This window comes from Procambarus clarkii, chromosome 86 (assembly GCF_040958095.1).
Source record: "Procambarus clarkii isolate CNS0578487 chromosome 86, FALCON_Pclarkii_2.0, whole genome shotgun sequence".
NCBI classification, from domain to species: Eukaryota; Metazoa; Arthropoda; class Malacostraca; order Decapoda; family Cambaridae; genus Procambarus; species Procambarus clarkii.
Genome location: NC_091235.1, coordinates 6476615 through 6489848, shown reverse-complemented (window position 1 = coordinate 6489848; position 13234 = coordinate 6476615). Strand labels below are relative to the sequence as shown.

Below are 13234 nucleotides of genomic sequence, written 5' to 3'. Positions count from 1 at the left end.
ATGAGTCTCGTTGCAAACCTCTGAACCTTTTCCAGTTTCCTTATATGCTTCTTCAGATGGGGACTCCATGATGAGGCGGCATACTCCAAGACTGCCCTCACGTAGGCAGTGTAAAGCGCCCTAAATGCTTCCTTACTTAGGTTTCTGAATGATGTTCTAACTTTTGCCAGTGTAGAGTACGCTGCTGTCGTTATCCTATTTATATGTACCTCAGGAGTTAGATTAGGTGTTACGTCCACCCCCAGGTCTCTTTCTCGCGTCGTCACAGTTAGGTTGTTCCCCTTCATTGTGTACTGTCCCTTTGGTCTCCTATCTCCTAGTCCCTTTTCCATAACTTTACATTTGCTCGTGTTGAACTCCAGTAGCCATTTCTCTGACCATCTCTGCAACCTGTTCAGGTCCTCTTGGAGGATCCTGCAATCCTCATCTGTCACAACTCTTCTCAACAACTTTGTGTGTGTGTGTGTGTGTGTGTGTGTGTGTGTGTGTGTGTGTGTGTATTCACCTAGTATTCACCTAGTTGTGTTTGCGGGGGTTGAGCTTTGCTCTTTCGGCCCACCTCTCAGCGGTCAATCAACTGGTGTACAGATTCCTGAGCCTACTGGGCTCTATCATATCTACACTTGAAACTGTGTATGGAGTGAACGATATGGAAGAAAATGCAGAATAGAACCAGTTAACAGCAGAGGTGCCATAGGCACAATCAGAGAACACTGTATAAACATCAGAGGTCCGCGGTTGTTCAACACCCTCCCAGCGAGCATAAGAAATATTGCCGGAACAACCGTGGACATCTTCAAGAGGAAACTAGATTGTTTCCGCCAAGGAGTGCCGGACCAACCGGGCTGTGGTGGGTATGTGGGCCTGCGGGCCGCTCCAAGCAACAGCCTGGTGGACCAAACTCTCACAAGTCAAGCCTGGCCTCAGACCGGGCTTGGGGAGTAGAAGAACTCCCAGAACCCCATCAACCAGGTATCAAATAGGAATCAGCCTCCACCACATCACTGCCTAATGTATTCCATTTGTCAACCATTCTGACACTAAAAAAGTTCTTTCTAATAATTCTCACATATTTCACATGTCACACACACACAATGTGTGTGTGTGTGTGTGTGTGTGTGTGTGTGTGTGTGTGTGTGTGTGTGTGTGTGTGTGTGTGTGTGTGGTGGCGACGATGGTGATAATGGTGATGATAATGGTTGATAGTACCGTTAATAAAGGCAGACAGGACAAGCCTCGCCCCTTAAAGAGGACAGTGTTTACAGCGACCAGGAGGCCACGAACGCCTCGACACAACAGCCTGGCAGATCAACACCAGGTGCAGCTCTGATCATAGTGATAATGAAAGCTCTCACGTGTGATAGTGAGGCTGGGATGGTGGCAAGGATGACGATAGTGACACGAGTACTGTAACTAATTATCACAGTTTAAATAGAATTAACGGAATAATAGTGACAGTATTAATGATCAAATTGTTGATTACTGAGGAAGAGACAGATAGACAGACAGACAGACAGGCTGACAGACAGACAGACAGGCTGACAGGAAGACAGGCAGACAGACAGACAGACAGGAAGACAGGCAGACAGACAGACAGGCTGACAGACAGACAGACAGGCTGACAGACAGACAGACAGACAGACAGACAGGCTGACAGACAGACAGACAGACAGACAGACAGGAAGACAGGCAGACAGACAGACAGACAGACAGACAGACAGACAGACAGACAGACAGACAGGCTGACAGACAGACAGACAGGAAGACAGGCAGACAGACAGACAGGCTGACAGACAGGCTGACAGACAGGCTGACAGACAGACAGACAGGCTGACAGACTGTTAAACAACTGCAGGGCTCCTGAATATACCGTTTAGTGAGGGGCAATAAGTCTTTACGGCCGTTTACGAAGCGAGAATAGTGACCCAGTAGTCGTTACTCCCATGTAGAGTACAAGGGATTCTGAGCCTTAGTGTTGCTCATTGTGTGGTGATGACCTGACCTGGGGGGTGGTGTAGACCTGACCTGGGGTGTGGTGATGACCTGATCTGGGGTGCTGTGTTGACCTGACCTGGGGGGTGGTGTTGACCTGACCTGGGGTGTGGTGATGACCTGACCTGGGGTGCTGTGTTGACCTGACATGGGGGTGGTGTTGACCTGACCTGGGGTGTGGTGATGACCTGACCTGGGGTGTGGTGTTGACCTGACCTGGGGTGTGGTGTTGACCTGACCTGGGGTGTGGTGTTGACCTGACCTGGGGTGTGGTGATGACCTGACCTGGGGTGTGGTGATGACCTGTCCTGGAGTGTGGTGATGACCTGACCTGGGGGGTGGTGTTGACCTGACCTGGGGTGTGGTGATGACCTGACCTGGGGTGTGGTGTTGACCTGACCTGGGGTGTGGTGTTGACCTGATCTGGGGTGTGGTGTTGACCTGACCTGGGGTGTGGTGTTGACCTGACCTGGGGTGTGGTGTTGACCTGGGGTGTGGTGTTGACCTGACCTGGGGTGTGGTGTTGACCTGACCTGGGGTGTGGTGTTGACCTGACCTGGGGTGTGGTGTTGACCTGACCTAACCTGGAGTGTGGTGATGACCTGACCTGGGGTGTGGTGTTGACCTGACCTGGGGTGTGGTGTTGACCTGGGGTGTGGTGTTGACCTGACCTGGGGTGTGGTGTTGACCTGACCTGACCTGGAGTGTGGTGATGACCTGACCTGGGGTGTGGTGATGACCTGACCTTGGGTGTGGTTTTGACCTGACCTGGGGTGTGGTGTTGACCTGACCTGGGGTGTGGTGATGACCTGACCTGGGGTGTTGTGATGACCTGACCTGGGGTGTGGTGGTGCTGACCTGACCTGGGGTGTGGTGGTGACCTGACCTGGAGTGTGGTGATGACCTGACCTGGGGGGTGGTGTTGACCTGACCTGGGGTGTGGTGATGACCTGACCTGGGGTGTGGTGATGACCTGACCTGGGGTGTGGTGGTGCTGACCTGACCTGGGGTGTGGTGGTGCTGACCTGACCTGGAGTGTGGTGGTGCTGACCTGACCTGGGGTATGGTGGTGTTGACCTGACCTGGGGTGTGGTGATGACCTGACCTGGGGTGTGGTGTTGACCTGACCTGGGGTGTGGTGTTGACCTGACCTGGGGTGTGGTGTTGACTTGACATGACCTGGAGTGTGGTGATGACCTGACCTGGGGTGTGGTGATGACCTGACCTGGGGTGTGGTGTTGACCTGACCTGGGGTGTGGTGATGACCTGACCTGGGGTGTTGTGATGACGTGACCTGGGGTGTGGTGGTGCTGACCTGACCTGGGGTGTGGTGGTGACCTGACCTGGAGTGTGGTGTTGACCTGACCTGGAGTGTGGTGTTGACCTGACCTGGGGTGTGGTGTTGACCTGACCTGGGGTGTGGTGTTGACCTGACCTGGGGTGTGGTGTTGACCTGACCTGACCTGGAGTGTGGTGATGACCTGACCTGGGGTGTGGTGTTGACCTGACCTGGAGTGTGGTGTTGACCTGACCTGGAGTGTGGTGCTGACCTGACCTGGGGTGTGGTGTTGACCTGACCTGATCTGGAGTGTGGTGTTGACCTGACCTGGGGTGTGGTGTTGACCTGACCTGGGGTGTGGTGTTGACCTGACCTGGAGTGTGGTGTTGACCTGACCTGGGGTGTGGTGTTGACCTGACTTTACAGGGATCGAACCACTATCCCCCTTTTCTTAAGAGGTTTACAGGTGTAAACCGCTTTGTTTGTGCATATACTCCGAAAGTTTACCTCCTCAAGCTTACCAACTTCTTGGTCTAAAAGCTAATGCGTTTACCCTAAATCTTTCGCGGAACGCAAACACGAAATCAATCTCCACCCAGCAGACCTGTGTTCTACATGAACAATAATAAATAAGTAACTATTTCAGTACTTTATGGAGAGTAGCGGTACATTTTTGTGTCTAAATCACAAAGAAAATCTAAATTTTCTTCCTGTATTAAGAAGGGAAAAACAAAAATGATTTTGATTCGTATGAATAGATAGCATAAATGTTGCAAATGGGCTGCTACCTTACCTTGAGGTTACCTTGAGGTGATTCCGGGGCTTAGCGACCCCGCGGCCCAGGTCGTCGATCAGGCCATCCTCGTTGTTGGACTGATCAACCACGCTGTTGGACGCCGCTGCTCGCAGCCTGACGTATGAGTCACAGCCTGGTTGATCAGGTATCCTTTGGAGGTGCTTATCCAGTTCTCTCTTGAACACTGTGAGGGGTCGGCCAGTTATGCCCCTTATGTGTAGTGGAAGCGTGTTGAACAGTCTCGGGCCTCTTGATGTTGATAGTTCTGTCCTCAGAGTACCTGTTGCACCTCTGCTGTTAATGCTATGTTGTTGATTCTGTTCAACAACATACTTCTGTTCCCCTACTTCGAGCAGCTGCCTTGCCCCTCGTACAAGATAACGAGTAGTATTATCTTGTTATCCTGCCTCGTACCGGTCGCTAATGTTAGCACCTTCCAGGGTCAAATATATTTATTTAGTGGTGAGGTAATTCTTGGGACAATGATGATAAACGAATTGTTGAGAGGTACTGGAAGTATAGGTTAGGTTAGAGTGGTTTGGCACTCTTAGTCCTTGTTTGCACCAAGGCTGGCACTCTCAGTCCTTGTTTGCACCAAGGCTGGCACTCTCAGTCCTTGTTTGCACCAATGTGGCACTCTCAGTCCTTGTTTGCACCAAGGCTGGCACTCTCAGTCCTTGTTTGCACCAAGGCTGGCACTCTCAGTCTTTGTTTGCACCAAGGCTGGCACTCTCAGTCCTTGTTTGCACCAAGACTGGCACTCTCAGTCCTTGTTTGCACCAAGACTGGCACTCTCAGTCCTTGTTTGTGCCAAGACTGGCACTCTCAGTCCTTGTTTGCACCAAGACTGGCACTCTCAGTCCTTGTTTGTGCCAAGACTGGCACTCTCAGTCCTTGTTTGCACCAAGACTGGCACTCTCAGTCCTTGTTTGTGCCAAGACTGGCACTCTCAGTCCTCGACTTCACCAAAGGGGGCCACTTCATCAGCAGGTCCACTTGTGTGTGCGCGAGATGGAAGAGGAAGGGAAGGGAGTTCGGAGGGAGGGGGGGGGAGTGAGTTCGGAGGGAGGGGGGAGGTGTTAACGCAGGGGGAGGGGGAAAGAGTTGGGGCAAGAGGTGGGGGGGGGGGCATTTGGTACTTTCCTATTCCACAGTGGTCCCTCAATATATATGAATGCTACACAGTATTCATCTATAGACATCCATATATGGTGAAACACATGTGAAGAACCTCTCACACACTCACAGCTCCCTGACAAGAGGGAGCCAGCTTAGCTTAGCTGCCAACACCCACACATCGTGTCAGCAAGGCGGACAGCCCGCCCGCCTGCTTTCATACCTCTCACTGTATTTCCCACTTCTATACTTCCCTTCACCTATGCCTCTCCTTCCTCCCCTCCAAAAAAAAAAAGTCCCTCAACTTCCTGTCCTGTATTGCTTGTCATTGCTATCTCTCTCTGTCTCCTGTCTTCATCTTGGTTTGTTCCATAGTGACTACAATGCACTCTACAGCCTGTTTCTCACTCCCTATCTCCCTCATTCCCTCTCCCTCACTGATCCTCTCCCTCACTGTCTCTCCCTCACTCCCTCTCTCACTACTATTTGATTGTGTTCTCAAATTCAGCATCTTTTGCAAGCGTCTTTCATCTGTCTGCCTCTCACCACGTTTTTTATTGTGTTCTCTCTAATCTCTACGGTTAGCTCTTATTATCCTTTCTCTCTCTCTTGTTTATATTCTTCAGTTTCTCTTGTTATCAGTTTTACTTCTGTTCCCAGCTTCGTATGGTGTTTCCATCACTAGATTTTCCATCGTCACTGTTATTTGCAACACTGTTGCCTCACTGTCATTATGCTTGACGGAGCAGTAACAACAGTGCCAGCAGTAACAACAGTGCCAGCAGTAACGACAGTGCCAGCAGTAACAACAGTGCCAGCAGTAACAACAGTGCCAGCAGTAACGACAGTGCCAGCAGTAACAACAGTGCCAGCAGTAACAACAGTGCCAGCAGTAACAACAGTGCCAGCAGTAACAACAGTGCCAGCAGTAACAACAGTGCCAGCAGTAACAACAGTGCCAGCAGTAACGACAGTGCCAGCAGTAACAACAGTGTCAGCAGTAACAACAGTGCCAGCAGTAACGACAGTGCCAGCAGTGACGACAGTGCCAGCAGTAACAACAGTGCCAGCAGTAACAACAGTGCCAGCAGTAACGACAGTGCCAGCAGTAACAACAGTGCCAGCAGTAACAACAGTGCCAACAGTAACAGTGCCAACAGTAACAACAGTGCCAGCAGTAACGTGCCAGCAGTAAAAACAGTGCCAGCAGTAACAACAGTGCCAGCAGTAACGACAGTGCCAGCAGTAACAACAGTGCCAGCAGTAACAACAGTGCCAGCAGTAACAACAGTGCCAACAGTAACAACAGTGCCAGCAGTAACGACAGTGCCAGCAGTAACAACAGTGCCAGCAGTAACAACAGTGCCAGCAGTAACAACAGTGCCAACAGTAACAACAGTGCCAGCAGTAACAACAGTGCCAGCAGTAACAACAGTGCCAGCAGTAACGACAGTGCCAGCAGTAACGACAGTGCCAGCAGTAACAACAGTGCCAGCAGTAACAACAGTGCCAGCAGTAACAACAGTGCCAGCAGTAACAACAGTGTCAGCAGTAACAACAGTGCCAGCAGTAACAACAGTGCCAAAAGTAACAACAGTGCCAGCAGTAACAACAGTGCCAGAAGTAACAACAGTGCCAGCAGTAAAAACAGTGCCAGCAGTAACAACAGTGCCAGCAGTAACAACAGTGCCAGCAGTAACAACAGTGCCAACAGTAACGACAGTGCCAGCAGTAACGACAGTGCCAGCAGTAACAACAGTGCCAGCAGTAACGACAGTGCCAGCAGTAACGACAGTGCCAGCAGTAACGACAGTGCCAGCAGTAACGACAGTGCCAGCAGTAACGACAGTGCCAGCATTAACGAGGCTCATAACAGTCTCTTACTTCTCTTTTATTTTGCTCGAAATGTTCTGTTTTTCCAGTTCTTATGTCTAGTCTCTCCTGTTGCCGCCAGGGAGGCCGCACGCCCACCCATGCACGCCCATATACACCCGCACGCCCACGTACACCCGCACGCCCACCCACTTACACCCGCACGCCCACGCCCACTCGCTCCCTCACAGATTACGAGAACTTTCAAATCCAGGGATCCCATCACAATGGTTGTACTCTTCAAGTCACTTGTGTTGTCCCGTCTCGAGTACTGCTCAGTACTCACTTACCCCTTCAGAGCAGGAGAGATTGCGGAAGTAGAGGGAATACAGAGAACATATACGGCACGCATAGACGCGATAAAGCACCCAAATTATTGAGATCGTCTCAAAGCTCTCCAAATGAACTCTCTAGAAAGGAGACGAGAGAGATACCAAATAATATTCACATGCAAAATACTAGAGGGCCAGGTCCCAAATCTACACAGTAAAGTAACTGGAGTGAACGATATGGGAGAAAATGCAGAATAGAACCAGTGAAGAGCAGGGGTGCCATAGGCACAATCAGAGAACACTGTATAAACATCAGAGGTCCACGGCTGTTCAACGTCCTCCCAGCGAGCATAAGAAATATTGCCGGAACAACCGTACTCACCTAATTGTACTAATTGTAAGATGAAGTTTACATATACTGTACAGTATGCATTATATATCTATATAAATAAAAATGTAAATGTTCGTTTGTTCAAAATCGCTAATCTCCGAAAGTTCTTCACCAATTGGTTTGAAATCTTCACACAACGTTCCATTCGCATCCGACCGGGTTTTTATATACTTACAATATAGATGTCACGCCTGTGATGGGAAAAAATATTGCCAAACCCCTAATTGTGCTTGCGAGGTTTGAGCTCTGGCTCTTTGGTCCCGCCTCTCAACCGTCAATCAACTGGTGTACAGATTCCTGAGCCTACTGGGCTCTATCATATCTACATTTGAAACTGTGTATGGAGTCAGCCTCCACCACATCACTGCCTAATGCATTCCATCCGTTAACTACTCTGACACTGAAAAAATTCTTTTTAATGTCTCTGTGGCTCATCTGGGTACTAAGTTTTCACCTGTGTACCTTTGTTCGTGTCCCACCCGTGCTGAAGAGTTTATCTTTGTCCACCCTGTCAATTTCCCTGAGAATTTTGTAGGTGGTTATCATGTCTCCCCTTACTCTTCTGTTTTCCGTGGACATCTTCAAGAGAAAACTAGATCATTTTCGTCAATAAGTGCCGGACCAACCGGGCTGTGGTGGGTATGTGGGCCTGCGGGCCGCTCCAAGCAACAGCCTGGTGGACCAAACTCACTCAACTCAAGCCTGGCCTCAGGCCGGGTTTGGAGAGTAGAAGAATCCCATCAAGCAGGTACGAGTCCCAAGCGCTGTCCACTCAGCCACAAGGCCCCCGCCCCCCCGTGTACGTAGTCCTGCGTGTGGGCATATATTAACTAGATTTTTTTGCTCAATATTTCTGGCAAGGCTCATGAAACAAGATCTTAGCATAGTTGTGCACAAGATATTGAATACACGGCGGTGTGACTACCATCTGTACCAGATGTTTGCTGGATGGAGCCCACGGGATGATGTTGGCATCAATGTTCAACATCGATTCCTATGTTGAGGGGGCCACGTGGGAGGGCCCCGACACCGGCCCCAGCCTCCTGTGGCCCACATGTCCGAGGCCGGAATGTTGTCGGTAAAACCTGGGGCCCCCATATTTTATATATCCGGCCAAACCTGGAAAATACATTAGTATTTTGTTATCTCTCTCTCTCTCTCTCTCTCTCTCTCTCTCTCTCTCTCTCTCTCTCTCTCTCTCTCTCTCTCTCTCTCTCTCTCTCTCTCTCTCTCTCTGACACTTTTTGCCACAGATTTAGTATTTGTTATTGAATGTTTTTTTGTTTTAAAGGATGTGAATGTGGTGTGGCTGGATGTTTGGTGGAGCTAGAGAGGCAGACGGAGGTTGGCACACCTCCAACTGTGTGTGTGTGTGTGTGTGTGTGTGTGTGTGTGTGTGTGTGTGTGTGTGTACTCACCTATTTGTACTCGCCTATTTGTGCTTGCAGGATCGAGCATTGACTCTTGGATCCCGCCTTTCCAGCTATCGGTTGTTTACAGCAATGACTCCTGTCCCACTTCCCTATCATACCTAATTTTAAAAGTATGAATAGTATTTGCTTCCACAACCTGTTCCCCAAGTGCATTCCATTTTTCTACTACTCTCACGCTGAAAGAAAACTTCCTAACATCTCTGTGACTCATCTGAGTTTCCAGTTTCTACCCATGTCCCCTCGTTCTGTTATTATTACGTGTGAACATTTCATATATTTCCACTTTGTCAATTCCCCTGAGTATTTTATATGTCCCTATCATATCTCCTCTCTACCTTCTTTTCTCTAGTGTCATAAGGTTCAGTTCCTTCAGACGCTCTTCATATCCCATCCCTCGTAACTCTGGGACAAGCCTCGTCGCAAACCTCTGAACCTTCTCCAGTTTCCTTATGCGTTTCTTCAGGTGGGGGCTCCATGATGGCGCGGCATACTCTAAGATTGGTCTCACGTAGGCACTGTAAAGCGCCCTTAAAGCCTCCTAACTTAGGTTTCTGAATGAAGTTCTAATTTTCGCCAGTGTAGAGTACGCTGCTGTCGTTATCCTATTTATATGTGCCTCAGGAGTTAGATTAGGTGTCACATCCACTCCCAGATCTCTTTCTCGAATCGTTACAGGTAGGCAGTTCCCCTTCATTGTGTATTGTCCCTTTGGTCGCCTATCACCTGATTCCATTTCCATAACTTTACATTTACTCGTGTTGAACTCCAGTAGCCATTTCTCTGACCATCTCTGCAACCTGTGTAAGTCCTCTTGGAGGATCCTACAATCCTCATCTGTCACAACTCTTCTCATTAATTTTGCGTCATCCGCAACCATTGACATGTAGGATTCCACTCCTGTAAACATATCATTTACGTAAATTAGAAAGAGGATTGGTCCCAGCACCGATCCTTGAGTGTGTGTGTGTGTGTGTGTGTGTGAGTGTGTGTGTGTGTGTACTCACCTAGTTGTACTCACCTAGTTGTGTTTGCGGGGGTTGAGCTCTGGCCCTTTGGTCCCGCCTCTCAACCGTCAATCAACAGGTGTACAGATTCCTGAGCCTATCGGGCTCTGTCATATCTACACTTGAAACTGTGTATGGAGTCAGCCTCCACCACATCACCCCCTAATGCATTCCATTTGTCAACCACTCTGACACTAAAAAAGTTCTTTCTAATATCTCTGTGGCTCATTTGGGCACTCAGTTTCCACCTGTGTCCCCTTGTGCGTGTTCCCCTTGTGTTAAATAGACTGTCTTTATCTACCCTATCAATCCCCTTCAGAATCTTGAATGTGGTGATCATGTCCCCCCTAACTCTTCTGTCTTCCAGCGAAGTGAGGTTTAATTCCCGTAGTCTCTCCTCGTAGCTCATACCTCTCAGCTCGGGTACTAGTCTGGTGGCAAACCTTTGAACCTTTTCCAGTTTAGTCTTATCCTTGACTAGATATGGACTCCATGCTGGGGCTGCATACTCCAGGATTGGCCTGACATATGTGGTATACAAAGTTCTGAATGATTATTTACACAAGTTTCTGAATGCCGTTCGTATGTTGGCCAGCCTGGCATATGCCGCTGATGTTATCCGCTTGATATGTGCTGCAGGAGACAGGTCTGGCGTGATATCAACCCCCAAGTCTTTTTCCTTCTCTGACTCCTGAAGAATTTCCTCTCCCAGATGATACCTTGTATCTGGCCTCCTGCTCCCTACACCTATCTTCATTACATTACATTTGGTTGGGTTAAACTCTAACAACCATTTGTTCGACCATTCCTTCAGCTTGTCTAGGTCTTCTTGAAGCCTCAAACAGTCCTCTTCTGTTTTAATCCTTCTCATAATTTTAGCATCGTCCGCAAACATTGAGAGAAATGAATCGATACCCTCCGGGAGATCATTTACATATATCAGAAACAAGATAGGACCGAGTACAGAGCCCTGTGGGACTCCACTGGTGACTTCACGCCAATCGGAGGTCTCACCCCTCACCGTAACTCTCTGCTTCCTATTGCTTAGATACTCCCTTATCCACTGGAGCACCTTACCAGCTACACCTGCCTGTCTCTCCAGCTTATGTACCAGCCTCTTATGCGGTACTGTGTCAAAGGCTTTCCGACAATCCAAGAAAATGCAGTCCGTCCAGCCCTCTCTTTCTTGCTTAATCTGTGTCACCTGATCGTAGAATTCTATCAAGCCTGTAAGGCAAGATTTACCCTCCCTGAATCCATGTTGGCGATTTGTCACGAAGTCCCTTCTCTCCAGATGTGTTACCAGGTTTTTTCTCACGATCTTCTCCATCACCTTGCATGGTATACAAGTCAAGGACACTGGCCTGTAGTTCAGTGCCTCTTGTCTGTCGCCCTTTTTGTATATTGGGACCACATTCGCCGTCTTCCATATTTCTGGTAGGTCTCCCGTCTCTAGTGATTTACTATACACTATGGAGAGTGGCAAGCAAAGTGCCTCTGCACACTCTTTCAGTACCCATGGTGAGATCCCATCTGGACCAACCATCTGTGTGTGTGTGTGTGTGTGTGAGTGTGTGTGTGTGTGTGTGTGTGTGTGTGTGTGTGTGTGTGTGTGAGTGTGTGTGAGTGAGTGTGTGAGTGTGTGTGTGTGTGTGTGTGTGTGTGTGTGAGTGTGTGTGTGTGTGTGTGTGTGTGTGTGTGTGTGTGTGTGTGTGTGTGTGTGTGTGTGAGTGTGTGTGTGAGTGTGTGTGTGTGTGTGTGTGTGTGTGTGTGTGTGTGTGTGTGAGTGTGTGTGTGTGTGTACTCACCTATATGTACTCACCTATATGTGCTTGCAGGATCGAGCATTGACTCTTGGATCCCGCCTTTCGAGCATCGGTTGTTTACAGCAATGACTCCTGTCCCATTTCCCTATCATACCTGGTTTTAAAATTATGAATAGTATTTGCTTCCACAACCTGTTCCTGAAGTGCATTCCATTTCCCCACTACTCTCACGCTAAAAGAAAACTTCCTAACATCTCTGTGACTCATCTGAGTTTCAAGCTTCCATCCATGTCCTCTCGTTCTGTTACTATTCCGTGTGAACATTTCGTCTATGTCCACTCTGTCAATTCCTCTGAGTATCTTATACGTTCCTATCATGTCCCCCCTCTCCCTTCTTCTTTCTAGTGTCGTAAGGCACAGTTCCCTCAGGCGCTCTTCATACCCCATCCCTCGTAGCTCTGGGACGAGTCTCGTTGCAAACCTCTGAACCTTTTCCAGTTTCATTATATGCTTCTTCAGATGGGGACTCCATGTTGAGGCGGCATACTCTAAGACTGGCCTTACGTAGGCAGTGTAAAGCGCCCTAAATGCCTCCTTACTTAGGTTTCTGAATGATGTTCTAACTTTTGCCAGTGTAGAGTACGCTGCTGTCGTTATCCTATTAATATGTGCCTCAGGAGATAGATTAGGTGTTACGTCCACCCCCAGGTCTCTTTCACGCGTCGTTACAGGTAGGCTGTTCCCCTTCATTGTGTACTGTCCCTTTGGTCTCCTATCTCCTAGTCCCATTTCCATAACTTTACATTTGCTCGTGTTGAATTCTAGTAGCCATTTCTCTGACCATCTCTGCAATCTGTTCAGGTCCTCTTGGAGGATCCTGCAATCCTCATCTGTCACAACTCTTCTCATCAACTTTGCATCATCCGCAAACATCGACATGTAGGACTCTACGCCTGTAAACATGTCGTTAACATATACAAGAAATAGAATTGGTCCCAGCACCGATCCTTGTGGTACTCCACTTGTTACTGTTCGCCAGTCCGACTTCTCGCCCCTTACCGTAACTCTTTGGCTCCTTCCTGTTAGGTAGTTCCTTATCCATTCTAGGACCTTTCCCCCCACCCCCGCCTGCCTCTCGAGCTTGAACAGCAGTCTCATGTGCGGTACTGTATCAAAGGCTTTTTGGCAGTCCAGAAATATGCAGTCTGCCCAACCATCTCTGTCCTGTCTTATCCTCGTTATTTTATCATAGAATTCCAGAAGGTTTGTTAGGCACGATTTCCCTGTCCAGAACCCATGTTGATGTTTGTTCA

The 13234-nt window shown here is 48.9% G+C and overlaps 1 protein-coding gene across 1 annotated transcript in view; it reads left to right on the top strand.

The window, feature by feature from the left end:
* The window catches only part of LOC123769539 (uncharacterized), a 128219-nt gene that overhangs the window by 74941 nt on the left and 40044 nt on the right, over positions 1–13234 (top strand). The gene's annotated exons all lie outside the window — the stretch shown is intronic.